This window comes from Pleurodeles waltl, chromosome 4_1, assembly GCF_031143425.1.
Source record: "Pleurodeles waltl isolate 20211129_DDA chromosome 4_1, aPleWal1.hap1.20221129, whole genome shotgun sequence".
NCBI classification, from domain to species: Eukaryota; Metazoa; Chordata; class Amphibia; order Caudata; family Salamandridae; genus Pleurodeles; species Pleurodeles waltl.
In genome coordinates, this window is record NC_090442.1 from 962,141,686 (window position 1) to 962,157,687 (window position 16,002).

Here is a 16,002-nt window from a genome sequence, read left to right on the forward strand (position 1 = left end):
AGTGGTTAGTTTGCTGACCGCCTGGTAAGCTATGGGGCTGCAAGAAGCCTACTTTTTCTGAAGAGCTCTGCTGGCCAGGTCAAGCTGGACCTGCCTTGGACCTTGCTGGTGGCTTTTGTTTGAGTGATTCATGACCCAAAGTGCTGTTCCTGAAGTCCTGGGACACTTGGATATGTTCTACTCTTAACATCTTCAAAAACCTGGGAGAGTTATCATGCGTCCTATAGCCCTATTCCGCTACAGCTTGCAGTGTTGCCCTGCTGCATGAATTGGGGCTCATAAAATTAACGTAACCCAAAGATAGAAATCTTCACCAGGTGAAGACACCAGAAAGTATCTGGGAGTGGCAGGAGTATCTTTGGGTGTAAATTTCAATTTTTTCCTGCTCAGAGTTTTCCGCCACACGTCAGAAACTCCATTCAGAACTTATTGGAAGGCTATCTGCAATTACGGAACCCTTCTCACTCACAGCCTGCTGCCCTGACCAGAGGCCAATTTTTTACTTCCATTCCAGAGGCTCCATTATGGTTATTCCTATCTCACACCTATCTACCAGTCAAGCGCAACCAGATGACCGCATTTTGACACAACTCTTTTTGGTGCTATTTTTATTTCAAACTTAAAAAGTAATATCTCTGGTCACGCTATTGGATTTCATGTTGCTTTGGAGTCATTTTGATAATTAAATTATTCTTTATTTTTATAAATTGGATTGAGAATTTTAGTGTGTTGGTGTTTTTTTACTTTTTTACTTTTTTCTTTTACACATTTTCTTACGTTAAGCCTGTTCCATACTATACCATAGCTACTAGGGGATGAACTCAGGTTCAAATACTGAAAACTTTACAAAAATAGTGACATTATTACATGCGGTGGACTACTCATCCACCCGTACCAAAAACCCGCTGTCTCATAATTGTTTTTACAGCAGTAACCATTTTTCTTGGTTATGGTGTAATTTATTGTTTGATTAATGACCTAATAAACATTAAATTACATACAAATAACTATGTAATCCATTCACAGTTAAAAATGTTTCTTCCCAAATCTAGTGGATACCCTGGCTCCCCTTCAACATTAGCAAAAATGGACACTGAGTGGTTGTGGTAGCTAGTACAGGTAAAGCCAGTACTCTATTAGGATCTAATTGCAAAGTTAGCTTTGCATCTTAGTTTGCTTTGAAAAGTCCAGTGCAAACTATGAGAGTTGGTACTGTTCTTATGTGTCATTTGACCACAGATCAAGATTGATCAGGACATATGCATAATATCAGGCCATCCGCAATAGATTGTGGTGGGCAAAGCCATAGAGACTTGGCCTATTTTATATTTTTACCATCCCACTTTAAACGTTTAGGTTCTCAGACTCCTCTATTTGGATTAGACAAGATAATGTCAGGGCACCACAACATCAGTTACACTATCTTGACTGTTGCTTGAAAAAACCCAAAATGGGACAAACTGGCAAATCCTCCTGGAGATCAACACCTTTAAAGATATTTTTAAGTCATTTATTTTGGATGTGCTGGAAAACATAGTTTTGATCACATGCAAACAGAGTGGTCAAGGCTCATAATTGGGGTGGAGGAATTCTCATCAATTGTTTCAGTAAAATTACTTGGAATTTTGGGAAAATTACACATGATTACATGTAATTATATAAAATGCAAACCAGTAATTTAGCTCTATATTTTAGCATGAAATGCATCCTCACATCACTTTTTGATGCAAGGATCGATTTCATGCTAATTAAAACAAAGTGTGAAAAAAACAATTGCAGAGAACATCCTCTTCTTGCGTTGCTCCTGAACCATAATTGTTGTCATTAATGGTGGCATAATTACACAATGTGGCATAACAGCATACCTTCAGTAATTTCGTATGAAAATACAAAGCAAAATTCCCGAAATTAAGCCAGTATTATTTCAATTTCACCCAGGATTACTCATAATGTTCATTCCCCAGTTCAGTAGGCGTCTGGCTGAACCATATACCCAAAGGTCCCGACTTCAGCCATTTCTCTCCCAGTTGTTTAACATGGCTGGCAATGAGGTCACCAAGGGCTGCAAGAAACAATTTGGGAAGGGCAATTAAACAGTTGAAGAACAGAGGCCACCCATCCCCCAAAAGGGAATCCTGGTGGTTTTGGTGCAGTGACCTGAAATATCTACCTTAAATGACACTGCTTTTGTGCCTCCTGAAGAAAGCTCATGTGGGATTTGTAGGCCATCTCAGAGAACCCAAATGCAGTTGAAAGAAAGGCACCACTGAATGAGCATCAACTTCCTAGCCGAGTTCATGTGCCAATGTATTCTTCGGTGGACTAGGAGCCTATCTGCACTTTCACCCACAATTTGTCTCAAGTAGATCTTTGGCTGGAAGCTAAAGCACTTATCCCACCTTGGGAGGATTTGGCCCTAAGGAGGGTGCTCCTTAAGGCCCCACAGAGATCAAGATACCAATTACATCCATTGCTCAGTGCCACTCACTCAGCCTGGTGAAAAGGAAGCATTGACTCACCCACCTGGCAACATGAGAAAAAGAAGTGCAAAGGCTGAGTGAGAGAATATGAAAGTCTGCATTGTTTCAGAGGGCTCCCCTTACAGAGATCCACAAAAATCTACAAAAATTACTTACTGCCCAAGCCCACATCAAGTCATATTGGCATGAAGAAAAGTAGATCCTCATTAGCTTGTCCCACGGCATCACAGAAGGTAAGGCCTATGCTCAGTTTAGGTACCCCTCAAGCTGCCCATAGAAGTAATACAGCTGTTTATTCAGATATTTACAGTATTCAAATGTTTACTATTAAAGACATTCCAAGTCAATAGCTATGAACTTTCAGTACCAAAAAGCAAAATGTGTTCATATATTTAAATAGTATTAAAATGTTTATGTACAGTGTAATGTCTATTTTTTATTTGGTGAATAGTTTATAGGGTAGGGTAGGGATTGTTGGCATGTAAAGTATTTAGGCTGCCTCGGTCCTTGGGGGTGGAGTCTGCATTAAGGGGTTTAGTTGGCTTCTCTTACCTTTCTTTAGAGTGCATCCCTTACAATTTGTGAGGACCAATAAAAGATGCTTCCCTTCATTTTGCCACCTGCCATTTGGGACATATTTATAATCTTAAGAGTCATATTTAGTGTTATGTGCATCAAAGTACTTTTCCTTCTTAAAAGCAAAGGGACTGACTGAGCATGGGTTTATTGAGTGTAGTTTGTTGTGTCTGGGCTGCCCTGTCTAGGTACCACAAGGGTCCTTACCACTTGATTCCCAATTTAAGGGTTAGCAATGAGGGTCTGCCAGGACACCAGAAGTAAAAGGCTCCTTTTTTTACAGTTAGGTCCCAGTAACCTCTGATTGCCTTTGGACCATCTGACCTAGATTGTTTACACTGCAAGTGAGTAGGATCCTTAGATTCCAGTTCCAGACCTCAGTAACAGCATTTATGTAGTCAATGCTTTCACAAATAACCTATGCATAAAAGTGAAACTATCACAATAGAAGCCAATGAGAGTGGTTCAAATGTTTTTGTAGGAAGGGAATACAAGATGTGAAATAAAGAGCCCACCAACTCTTTTGTCTGATGTGGAGATGTATTATATTGGTTAAAAGAATTACTATGATACGGCAGGTTCACAATGATGAATGAGGTGAAAACATGGAGGGTACTCCTAGATCTATTCCCATCAGAAGACCTGAGTCTTTAGACTAATTTGAACATGAACACTACACACTCTATCCCTGCATGAAGAAGGCATGTTTATGTTGGCTCAGAGACAAAATTTAGCACATCATAGTACACACGTGAATAAAGTATTCAGTTTGTGCTGTGGATGGAGCCCTCACTACTGTCTTTGAATGCTGAGACATGGTAGTTCTTCAACAAATCTCAAACCCATATTCACTTTGTATGTATCTGTTGTGGCATTGCTTAGACTGTTCTCTTACTTTACAGGGAATTATGGATGTGCATGTAACTGATCCACATTCATCTACTTTCATTACAGCTACCATGTAGTTATTATTCCAGCTATAATTAGGGGTGGATTGCAAATTCCGCTCCACTGGCAAAGTTTGCAGAGTTTTGTCACTCCATCATCTGCTTGAAGCACGAACCTCGGTAAAAACTCCTCCAACTACTGTGTGGCGGACTTTACCGGCATCCACCAAGTTTCTACACTCTGTTCAAAGTAGACATCCGCAGTCATGATGGTGCCCGTTACTGATACATTCTGAAAGCTAGGTTAGCATTCTAGTTCTTCATTGACTGGACCTCTATGACTGTGTGCTTTTCCCCTTGCTTGCCATGTACATAATGTACAAGTCTTCAGATATTCTGTACGTTTGACCATACATGCTTCATGCCTCTCCTTGCACTGACCTCCTTCCTCACAACCTGCTTCTTTTCTTCTGCTTGCTCCAGAAAGCTATGCTATGGCCCTAATGCACCCCACCCGGGAGCAGCTTCAGTACTCTGTGCAGGATGGCATGAGAGCCACACTGTTGTGTCCGCCCGGGGCCACAACAGAGACCAAGGTAACTGCTCAATTTCATTTGTGATGTAAAAGTTGTGGTTGCGCTTGACAGCTAACAGCGTGTGGAGCGGAGACAACTCCTTCTGCTGTAACCATGGCATTGAGATAGATTTCAGTGGAAAGCAGAGAAAAGAGAGCCTATTATGACTTTAGACATTATGCAGTGCACACCAGTCTATGCAGTTTCTTTGCACTAACATTGTCTTGATGACTGAAACTGTGAAATGCAGCATTTTCACACATCAGTTATTGCAGGTTTTTTTTTGTCAAAGTATTGATTTTACACATCCTGTATAAGCATTTTGTGTAAGAAAAAACACAGACTATCTGCTCCATTGACATAAGCACACACCCACAGTGTTCGACGTGTAGTTGGCAGGCTCAGTGCACAACATTTAAAGGCAAACTTTATTGGGTACTGGAGCTGTCACCATGGTATATTGGTATATTCATCTTGTGCTGGCATAGCATGGGTTAGAACAGAAATCCCAACACATATTACTGTACCCGCCCCAGTGCACACCCCACTAAATTTGAATCCTTATCTTGTGTTCTTGGCAGATGTCTCTTCGAGTGCCCTCATAATGCTGTTAAAACAAGCACACTGTGGATGCATTGTGATGAAGGCTCACTGCCAGCAGGCTATCATCTCAAAGAGATCTCTGAGAAAGAGCCCTCACTTTTAGACGTTCAACACATATTTGATCTTTGTTCTAGCAGACAACACAATTGTAGGGGGCGATGAATAGTAATCCTTTACAAACAGGGCACTTTTTACAGTATTTTTTCATGATTATACAATTTCTCAATGTTTAATACACTAGTCTTGTGTGCTAAAATAATAGCAAAGAGAGGGAAGTGGTTGGCTGCGAGGGAGGCAATACTGGGATCTGTGTCCCTAGGGGCTGGCACTCCATTGAATCTTGTGAAGTTTTATGTAACTCAGCAGAATTCCATGGAGTAAAATTCTGTGAGTTTCACCCACCCCTAGCTTTAATTTGACAATCACAACTGAAATATACAAGCAAAATATGTGCCTGAACATTGTTGAAGCAATAACACCTCTCAACATCCAATTACAATCATGCAAGCGTCATCTAAAAGTCTGGTTCTAGCCTTGAGAAGACCCTCTACCCAGATTACAGGGTCAAAACACGTATACTCTACAAGAGGGGACTTGTAAGCACATAATTAATGGTATATTTTTAACAGCAAGAGAAGTCAACAAAAGAACCTACACGAAGCACATTTTGGGCCTTATTACGACCCTGGCGGTCCAATGACTGCCAGGGTCATGGTGGCGGTCAGACCGCTGCCTATGCAGCGGTCTGGCCACCACATTACCACCACAGCAGTAGCGCTGCGGTTGGACCGCCAGCACTGCCAGATCGATGTTAAGTGGCAGTAACCTACTCGTCAGAACTTCATGGACGGAGAAGTCATAATAAGGGCCTATGTCTCCATTTGCCTCAGTCAAATAGGGAAAGAGACTATATTTAATAACAAAGCCTCATTGCCACTCCAATCCAAACAACTGGACCCTTTCACTGACAGGGCTATTGATCCCTATTTTACCAGAGAGTAAAATTATATCAATGAAATAAGCCACACTACAAAATGCATGAAATGCTTGCATAGATATCCTGATCTGTTCAATACACATTTTAACTTAGTCCTTCTCATTTAAGCTTTCACAGCGGTGGTCAGAAATAGTGATTGTTATAATTAATCACATTGTTATTGCCTCTTTACATTGATGTGTTTGATCTTGATTGAAACACACTATGAGCTCAGTCCTTGTTATTCATATCACTAGTTTAATTCCTATTTCTTTTTAAAGGTATGAATGATTATGTGAGATATTCTTTGGACAGTGGGTTTGATGTGCTTGCTTAAACTATGTTATTAATTGTTGCACCAAATGGAAGAGGCTTTTTTTTTACACTGTTCCAAATGTATTGTAGTCTCAGTCCCCTTGTGTTTGAGGCTCAAACTTGTTTCCTTTAAACGTTCAAACTGCTCATGGAAAGTTCATATGTCACCTGTAGTTTAAGTTGCATCTAACTTTTCACCCTCTTCAAAATTACCTTGTCAGTCATCCACCCTGGTGTCAACTTTCCAACTTAAGTGGCCCGAGCTTGTTTGTTTTTTTGTTTATTAATAGACAAATTAATTCACGTAATACAATTTACTATTGCATCTAACTATGAATTATCTAGAAGTCATGAACAGTTTTAAAATGGTGCAAATCTCACTGCACAGATTGCACCATTTGTGCATATTTAGGGTGACATGTAGCAAACTTTTTGCGAGTCGCAAATGGCCCGATTCGCAATTTGCGACCCCGCAAAATCAGAAGTGGGATGCAAAAATCCCATTTCCGACTCGCAAAATGCGACGCAAGCCATTACCTACTCGCAAAATTTGTGACCCCATTTTGCGACCCGCAAATAGCAATTCGCAATTTGCGAGTCGCAAACCATATGCAATAGCAACTCGCAAATTGCGACTAGTCGCAAAAAGCCCATTTTGCACTTCCAATTTACCACTAACTCAGAGCAGGTGGTAACCATTACCAAAGTATAAAGTGAGACCCAGAAGGCATCTGGGTTACTCAAGATGGCAGAGATATATGTGATAGCAGTGAGGAGGAGAGCCCACGCCGCCCAGCAGAGGAGATGGAGGAGCCAGAGACAGGAGAAGATATACAGAACAAGGCATACACTTTTCCAACAAACTGCGCCATCCCTACGCATGTGCAAGTGCTATGCTCACTGCACCTTTGGCCTCGGGTAGCTATCAGGGGGTCATTACTGTGGCAGGTGGGGTATCCCAAAGTGCACTCTCACGGTTCTATAGGGCATTCCTAGACGCCTTTACTCACACACATGTCCAGTTACATATACCTACCCAGGAATGAGGCAGAAATCAACAGCACCAAGTTGGAATTCTACAGGATTGCCAACTTCCCCCATGTCATAGGGTGTGTAGACGGGACACATATGCAAATATGCCCTCCTGCAAACCTGGAATATCTGTTCCGCAATCGGAAGTGTACCCACTCACTCAATATTCAGGTGGTATGTGATGCCCATTATGTCATCACAGACATGGTTGCTAAATTTCCAGGCAGTACTCATGACTCCTACATTTTTAGGCACAATGGGATACACCAACGCCCAGAACGTGGGGAGTTTGGAGACGGATACCTCCTAGGTAGAGCTGATAACACCTTGCAGACATACACACAGGTCAATGTGGAAACAACCCATGCCCAGCTAACATTGTACTTTTTGTGCCAAACAGGTGACAGTGCATATGCACTACGACCATGGATACTAACTCCATACTTAACACCCAGCAATGAGTCAGAGAGGCGATACAACAGTGCACATAAGAGGACCAGGAATATCATCAAACTTACCTTTGGACTGCTGAAAGCAAGGTTCAGATGCCTCCACCGAAGTGGAGGTGCCCTCCAGTATACCCCAATAACAGCTTTCAAAATCGTTGTCGCATGCGCTATACTGCACAACATTGCCACCAGACGTGGGCTACCTCTCACCCCTGAAGACACTGATTCTGAGAATGAAGAGCAAGAGCTACCACATCACCATCATGGGGATAGGAGCATCGCAAATCAAGGCAGACTGAGACGGGAACACATTGCAAACCAATACTTTGGAAGGTACGTGCTAACTTTTACCATAATCACCAATGTCACACACAAAGAGTCCATGTGTTAAGTGGAAAGAACAAGTGATTTAATAAGTGCAAACAAAAAAACTATTTACAATTGGAACAGTTCAGGGGCTTTAATAGTCCACCTGGCATGGGACACATTGACTTCATGTGCCCCAACACCAGGACTGTGTGGAGCTCAAACCCTACGGCGGGCTCGGCCAGCATGGCTGGTACTAGGGGGGTCAGCAGTGCCCTTCCTTGTGCTTCCACTGCAAAGCACCCTGGTGTCACCGGCAGAGACACTGCTGACAGTGGAGCCCTCCTCACTATCCTGTGGCGTGTCGCCTGTGCCCCTGGCCACATGCCGTGCCTCCATTAAGTCTGCAGCGTGGCTGAGACGGCTGAGCCCACGTGCCACGTCACTGGCAAAGTGGCCCATGTCCACCTGGAGGCTGACCGTGCGCCTAGACAGACCTGTTGTGTTCACGGCCAGCCTTACAATTGAGGATGATATCCTGTCTAGGCGGTTAAGCAGCTGGCGGTCCCGACGCCGTGGACTCTCTGTCTGCGTTAGCAGTCCTGCCACTAGTTGACGCATGGAGAGTGCAAGGTCGCCCATGTGTGAACTTATCAGTTGCAACTCAGAATGTACAAGCTGCATGCTGTTTCCATGATTGCGCTCCATGCGCCGCAATGCCCCGGTAATCCTCCTGATTTCTTGTGTCTGCAGGCGCTGACCCCGTAGGAGTGCGGCCTCTGTATGTGAAATGGAGGCATCCCCTGACTCTGCCTGCCGCTGTGAGGATGGAGTTCCACGTCGCCTGCGACGCAGTGGAGGCCCTGTGACGTCTCCCGTGGCACTTTGGCTGGGACCTGGTGCAGGCTCACACACCACTAGTGCAACAGGTGTTTCATGAGGGGACATGGTGTCGGTGGTGCAGGTCTCAGTGGTGGCTGGTCCTGTTCCCTCGTGTGTCTGCTGGCTGACCAGTGGCCCCTGGCTGCTTGGGCTGGTGGGGGTGTCTTGTGGGAGACCTGTGGGACATAGGGAACACACTGTCAGTATCTACTATCTGTTATCAACTTCCTAATAAACTGTTGTCTATGAACTGCCTACTTGACTACATTGCCCATAATGCACCATTCTGGTGTTTGCTACTCTGAAATGGAACTATTTTGGTTGTGCATGCTCCTGTGTACAAGGTGGGTGGGGGTATGGCATTAATGAGGGTACATGCATGTCACATGGTACTCACCCGTTGATGGTCTTGGCTCATGTGTCCATATCTCCCATCCCGCATACAGCCTCAGGCTCAAGGGTCTCCTCTACCCTTTCCTCCAGGGGTGTGGGTGGTGGTACTGTTGATGGTCCCCCTCCTGTGCCTCTCATCTCCCGGAGCCGCTCTGCCAACCTCTCCGTGGTCCGGGAGCGCAGGTCGTACCACCTTTTCTTGAGTTCCTCAATACTCCGGTGGCTGACACCCAGGGAGTTTACTTTTTCCTGGATCTCCATCCACAGTCTCCTTTTCTCTGTCTCTGGCACGGTGAGGGCTGCCCTGCCAAACAACTGGTCATGGTGCTGACAACACTCCTCAGTCAACACCTCCAACTCTTTTTCTGCAAACTTCAGTTTCCTCTTCCTTGGGGTCTCTGCCATGGTTGCTGGAGCTCTGTGTGTTTGCAGTGCTGCAGTTGAAATGGGTGTGGTCCTCCCTCCTCCCAGGTGTATTTGTAAACTTCCTGGCTGTGATGCCATCATAATGTGCCAGGAAGTGTTTTCCAGAGTGTTCTGCAGCACCTGCATTCAATTTTCGGCACAGTTGCAATTTGCGACAACCACTCGCAAATTGCGTGTCCGTTTTTGGCGCGGTCGCAAAAAGCGACCTCGCAAACAGCGGACTCGCTATCTGCGGTGCGACTCCATTTGCGAGTCGCAAATTGTCCTCGCGTTTTCTTCCTGCATTGCAGTTAGCGAGTCGGAATTTGCGAGTCGCAAGGAGTCGCAATTTGCGCGTCGCTAATTTTTCCCTACCTACATCTGGCCCTTAATGACTAATCAGCAGCACTGCATATGCTAACATCTTTGGCAAGACGCTATTTCTAGTGAAGCCAACGATCCTGGCACAGTATCACCACCTTCATTATTTCTGTCCTAGTCTTTGTAGAGTAAGTTCTATCTTTAGTTTTGTTGAAATGCCCATTATAAATGTTATCATATACATATAAACATAATTGTAGCTAGGGCACAAGACTGATTCAGACCATTAAATGTTAGCAGTCTCTCAGTACCATTATAGCTTGTGGTTTCTTTCACTCAGGTATCAGGCTGAATAAAATACAAAAATAGTTAAAAAAACACTACTTCTACTTGTTCTACTACAGGTACCTTATTTCTGTATCTCACTGCCACTGTTTCTATGAATACAGGTGATAAAATTACCCTGTTCAATTTTGTCAGACGGGAAGCTCTAGTGCCATTCTGTCCAAACTAAGGCAATGGGGAAGCTCTGTTAGAATAGCTTCAATCACTACCACTATGCCTAAAAGTGTAAATACTTATAAAAAAAACAACCATACCCAGAAAGTTGTCAGAGATTGGGTTGTTGGTTGAATGAGATGTGAACCCTGGTCAAGCACCAACCACATTTATTGTCAGGGTGAGGCGCAAGCCAACCCTAAATTAATCTATGCTCAATCCTCTGGTAGCTTGGCACAGAGCAGGCAGGCTTAAATTAGAGGCAAAGTGTAAAGTATTTGTGCAACACTGAAAAAAGTAATAAAGTGAAAAACACCACGTAGAAAGAATCCCAATCCATGTTATAAAGCTAAAGTGGGTTTTAATAAATATACCAAGATCAAAGCAACACCAATCCAATCAGTAGAACCAGAGATGTGCAATGTTAAAGATTTTGGAAACAACAGCGACAAAAAGCACAAAGCGTCAACCGTGGATATCTGGTAGCTTTGAATTCGGACAAAGTCACAAGTGCAGGCCAACCACAAAGCAGCATGGGCCGGCTACTGGCCGGCTACTGGGGACCAATTAGGGCCGCTGAACAAAGTACCTTAAATCCTGTTTGCGGAGCATTGCAAGGATCCATGTAAAAAATGCGCCATATAGTCGAAGCAATGCGTCGGTCCTGAGGTTTGAGGAACTGCACCGTGGAAGCATCACACAGCAGCTGTTCCAAAGAGGCTGCAGGCTGCGGATCTGATATGGGTTTTTGAGATGGGTCCAATCCATGTAACAGCGGGCATGTGTGCGTTCTGCTCAGGGTTGAGTGCATGCCTGAGAGAAGATGTGTAATTCTGCTGGATCCCCAGAGGCTGACAGAGCAAGGCCCACTTACAAGGATCCATGACAGGGGTGACACCACTTAGCAGGGCAAACTCATAGGTGACAGAGTCCAGTGGCTGGGGCTGAATTTGTTGGAGCCTACAGTCCCTGACGCTCAAGTCAGAAGGCAGCCAACTGGTCCTTAGAGTCACTTTGGGGTCCTGTGTTCAACAGATACAGGTCAAGTTCTTCTCACTCAGGCAAGAGGGCAGCAAATAGCAGGTCAGCACATCAGAGCAACAGTCCTTCAGAACAGCAGTCCAGGAATGACAGTCATTTTTAGCAACACAGCAGTCCTTCTTCCTGGCAGAGTATCCACAAGTCCAGAATTATACTAAAGAGGTGGTATCTGAAGTCCAATATTTACATCTGGTACCCTTCCTCTGGACGGTGGGTGAAGCACCTAGAACTCCCATTGAAGTCTCCAGGCATCCTGCCTGCCCTGTCTTGGCTCCAGACTAACTACAGAGAGTATGCAGCCCTTTGTGTGAGGCAGGACACAACCTATCCAAGTGTAAGTAGGGCTGTGTCCAGCTCTGCCACTCCATCCTTCTAGTGATGGCCCATCCAGGCATACCTAAGCTCTCTACACAAAACCTAACTGTCAGCTACACCCAGTCATGTGACCCAGGGACAGGCTACAGGGACTAAATGGCTAAGGCAGGAAAATGGCAAGTTTGTAAAACTAGCCACTTGACTAGCCATTTATCTCATCACTCATTTCCTCGGGGAGCCGAAGCCTTTAAAAGATGCTTCTTGAAGGACCACTGCCGCCCCTTTAGTCACCCTTTTCAGCTCCCCAGTTTTGCTGCAGCAGGCACAGGGAGGACATAAGCAGAGAGAGAGAGAGATGAGAGCCAGAGTTGAGCAAAAAAGCGGAAGGAAAGAGAAAAGATAGATAGAAATGATAAGGGATGTAATACGGGAGAGGAGAGAGACATGAGAAAATCAAGGCTGATTCGATAGAAAAAAATAGGGCTGAATTGAACAAAAGAGAAAGAGCAAGCCTGGTTGGTTTGAACATTTTTGTCTGGACGGCCTTTGGTTATCAGTACTGCCTTGAATAAGTAAAGCGTAATACTACTGACAAAATAATGTACGGTCCCAAGTAATGTCATTTTCAATTCCTACCTAATAGCTGGTTAAATATTTGTGTAATTTTCGTTGCTCTTTAATTACCCTTTTTGCGTCTCTATTATCCATATAACAAAAATGTTGCTTTGGTAGAAACATTTGCATATATCCATTTGCATCATTTTTGCTGTTTGTGTAACCTATAAGGAGCAAAGGACATGTAGTGCATAATATAAGAGCAAACTGATTTCATACTTTTCTTGCTGGAAATAAATAATAAGATACTGAGAAAATAAATGTTCTCCACTTTTTAATTGTGAAAAATGGGTCTAGGTTTGAAGCAAAATCAGTTTGCCGTATTTAATAATAAATACAAATAAAAAAACCAAAAAACTGTTTTTTCAATTTATTAAAAATTTAGACCCAGCTTTACAGACATTTTATGCAATGCAGCACAGCAGGTGAAGTTCTTGAGCAGCATTACTGGAAAGTGAAAGCAGAACTGTGCCATATTTTCAAAGAAACTGTGCAGTCCTGCTATCTCTTATGCGGGTGAGTTTTTTGGGCTGCTTAGCATCAATGCAAGGTTTCCGGTATTATGGTTAGGATCATATTTTTGCCGGAAGGAGCACTTTCTTGCACAACCATATTCCTGAAGGCTTTTTTTATGTGTGTCCTGCAGAATGCAGCAGACATGCAAATAAGAAAAATGCCTAAAGCAGGTAAATGGCAACTTTGTAAAAGTGGCATTTTCAAAACCGTTGCTTAAAATCCAACTTCACTACTAGACTGGGTTTTTCATTCCAAGTCTAAAGACACCAAAAATGAACTGCATGCCTGCTTCCATGTGGAAATTACAGCTTATTAAAGGTAATAAGGTAACTCCAATGTTATCCTATGGGGGAAGTAGGCCTTGCAGTAGTGAAAGAAGAATTTAGAACATTTTCACTACCAGGGCATGTAAAACTGAAAAGTACATGTCCAACATTTTAAATACACGGCACCCTGCTCTGTGTGTTGTCCAGGGCCTACCCTAGGGGTGGCATATATGTCGTTAAAAGGAAGGTTTGGCCCTGGCAAAATGTTTATTTTCCCAGGTCGAAATGTCAGTTTAAAACTGCACCCACAGGCTCCAATGGCAGACCTGAGACATGTTTAAAGTGCTACTACAAGTGGGTGGGGCATAATCAGTGTTGCAGGCCTAGTAGAAGTATTTAATTTATCAACTCTGGGCACAGATAATGCAACCTTACTAGGGATGTACAAGTAAACTAATTTTGTCAATTGGGAATTAGCCAATTTTACTATGTTTGAAGGAGAAAGCACAAGCACTTTAGCACAGGTTAGCAGTGGTAAAGTGTGCAGTCCTGAAGCCAAACTGATTCAACAAAAATGGAGGAGTGAACGTGAAAAGTTTCCTGTTGACCTAGCAGAAGGGGCCAAGTCCAACAGGAGTGAAGTAGCAATCTGATGACACCTTATGAGTCCTGCAAACTTCTCAGTGATGCCATCTTGTACCCCTTTATTCCAATGTCGTCGTTTCAGAAACCTGCAGGAGTTTCAAGGAACTTCAACAGATCCCCTGCATGCATGCCAATTATCACATGCCTGATGCTTAATTGGCGTTCATCTAATGAATGCAAGGTCTGACTAGCCATTTATCTCATCACTCATTTCCTCAGGGAGCCAGAGCCTTTGAAGGATGAATCTTGAAGGACCACTGCCGCCCCTTATGTCACCCTTTTCAGCTCCCCAGTTTTGTTGTAGCAGGCACAGTCAGGACATTAGCAGAGAGAGAGAGATGAGAGCCAGAGTTGAGTGAAAAAAGTGGAAGGAAGAGAAAGGATAGACAGAAATTATATGCGATGGAATACGAGAGGGAAGAGAGACATGAGAAAATCGAGGCTAAGATTCGATAGAAAAAGAGAAGGCTGACTTGAACAAGAGAGAGAGCGAGCCTGGTTGGTTTGAACATTTTTGTATGGGCGACCTTTGGTTATCAGTACCTCCTTGAATAAATGAAGCCTAATAATACTGACAAAATAATCTACGGTGCCAAGTAATGTCATTTACAAGTCCTACCTAATAACTGGTTAAATAGTTGTGTAATTTTCATTGCTGTTTAAATACCATTTATGCTTCTCTATTATCCAAAATGTTGCTTTAGTAGAAACATTTGCACTTATCCATTTGTATCATTTTTGCTGTTTGTGTTATATGTAAGGAGCAAAGGACATGTAGTGCAAAATATAAGAGCAAACTGATTTCATACTTTTCTTGCTGGAACTAACTAATAAGATAATGAGAAAAGAAATGTTCTCCACTTTTTAATTGTGAAATATGGGTCTAGGCTTGAAGCAAAATCAGTTTGCCCTGTTAATAATAAATACAAATAAAAAAGCCAAACTCAGTTTTTAAATTTTTTACATTTATTAAAAATCTAGACCCAGCTTCACAAACATTTCACGCAATGCAGCACAGCAGGTGAAGATGTTGATTTGCATTACAGATGTGGTACTTTCAAAGAAATGGCGCAGTCCTGCTATCTCCCTATGCAGGAGCGCTTATTGGGCTGCTAGGTACCAATGCAAGGCTTCCAGCATTATGGTTAGGATCGTTTTTTTGCAGGAAGGGGCACTTTCCTTCACAAACATATCCCTGAAGGCTTTTTTCTCCGTGTGTCCTGCAGAATTCAGCAGACAAACAAATAAGAAATAATGAGGGGAAACAAATATATTTCTCCTTGTAATGACAGCCTCAGGTGCACCATTTTGGTGCAAAGCCCAAATACGCATGAACCAACTCCTTGATGCAATATATCATAAGGTGGGGCAATGTGCTGCATTTCGTTCCTCTTTTAAAAAAAAACAAGAAAAAAAGCAACGCAAATTGTGATTTATGTTGAATTGTAAATACGAAAAGGTGTATGGTGTACTATCTATGTCAAAACATTGATGCAGATCCGACAGAAAACCTTTGTAAATCTGGGTCTTAATTCATACAGGAGGTTTTCTTTGGTAAAAATTACACACAAGTCAATTATTAAACATAAATGTTCCACGCAGATTTGGCAATTGTTCGACAGTCCATACCGTCTTCCCCAGGTAAAAAAAAAAGAAAAAAAGAAAAATCTATTGCATGAGAAATCGTATTTACTCTACTCCTTTCATTGAAAGAAACAACAAAGTATGGGTTTCTGTCACATGGCCAGAGAAACCACCTTGTTACACAAACTCAGACTTCTAACGCAACGTCTTATTTTGTTCTACGTCTGGAACAAAGGCTCTTGTCAGTTGATGCATGTATTTCCACTCCACGGGTGCTGGAGACAAGATGGAGGTGGATGTTCAAAGCAAGATCCCAGAGTAA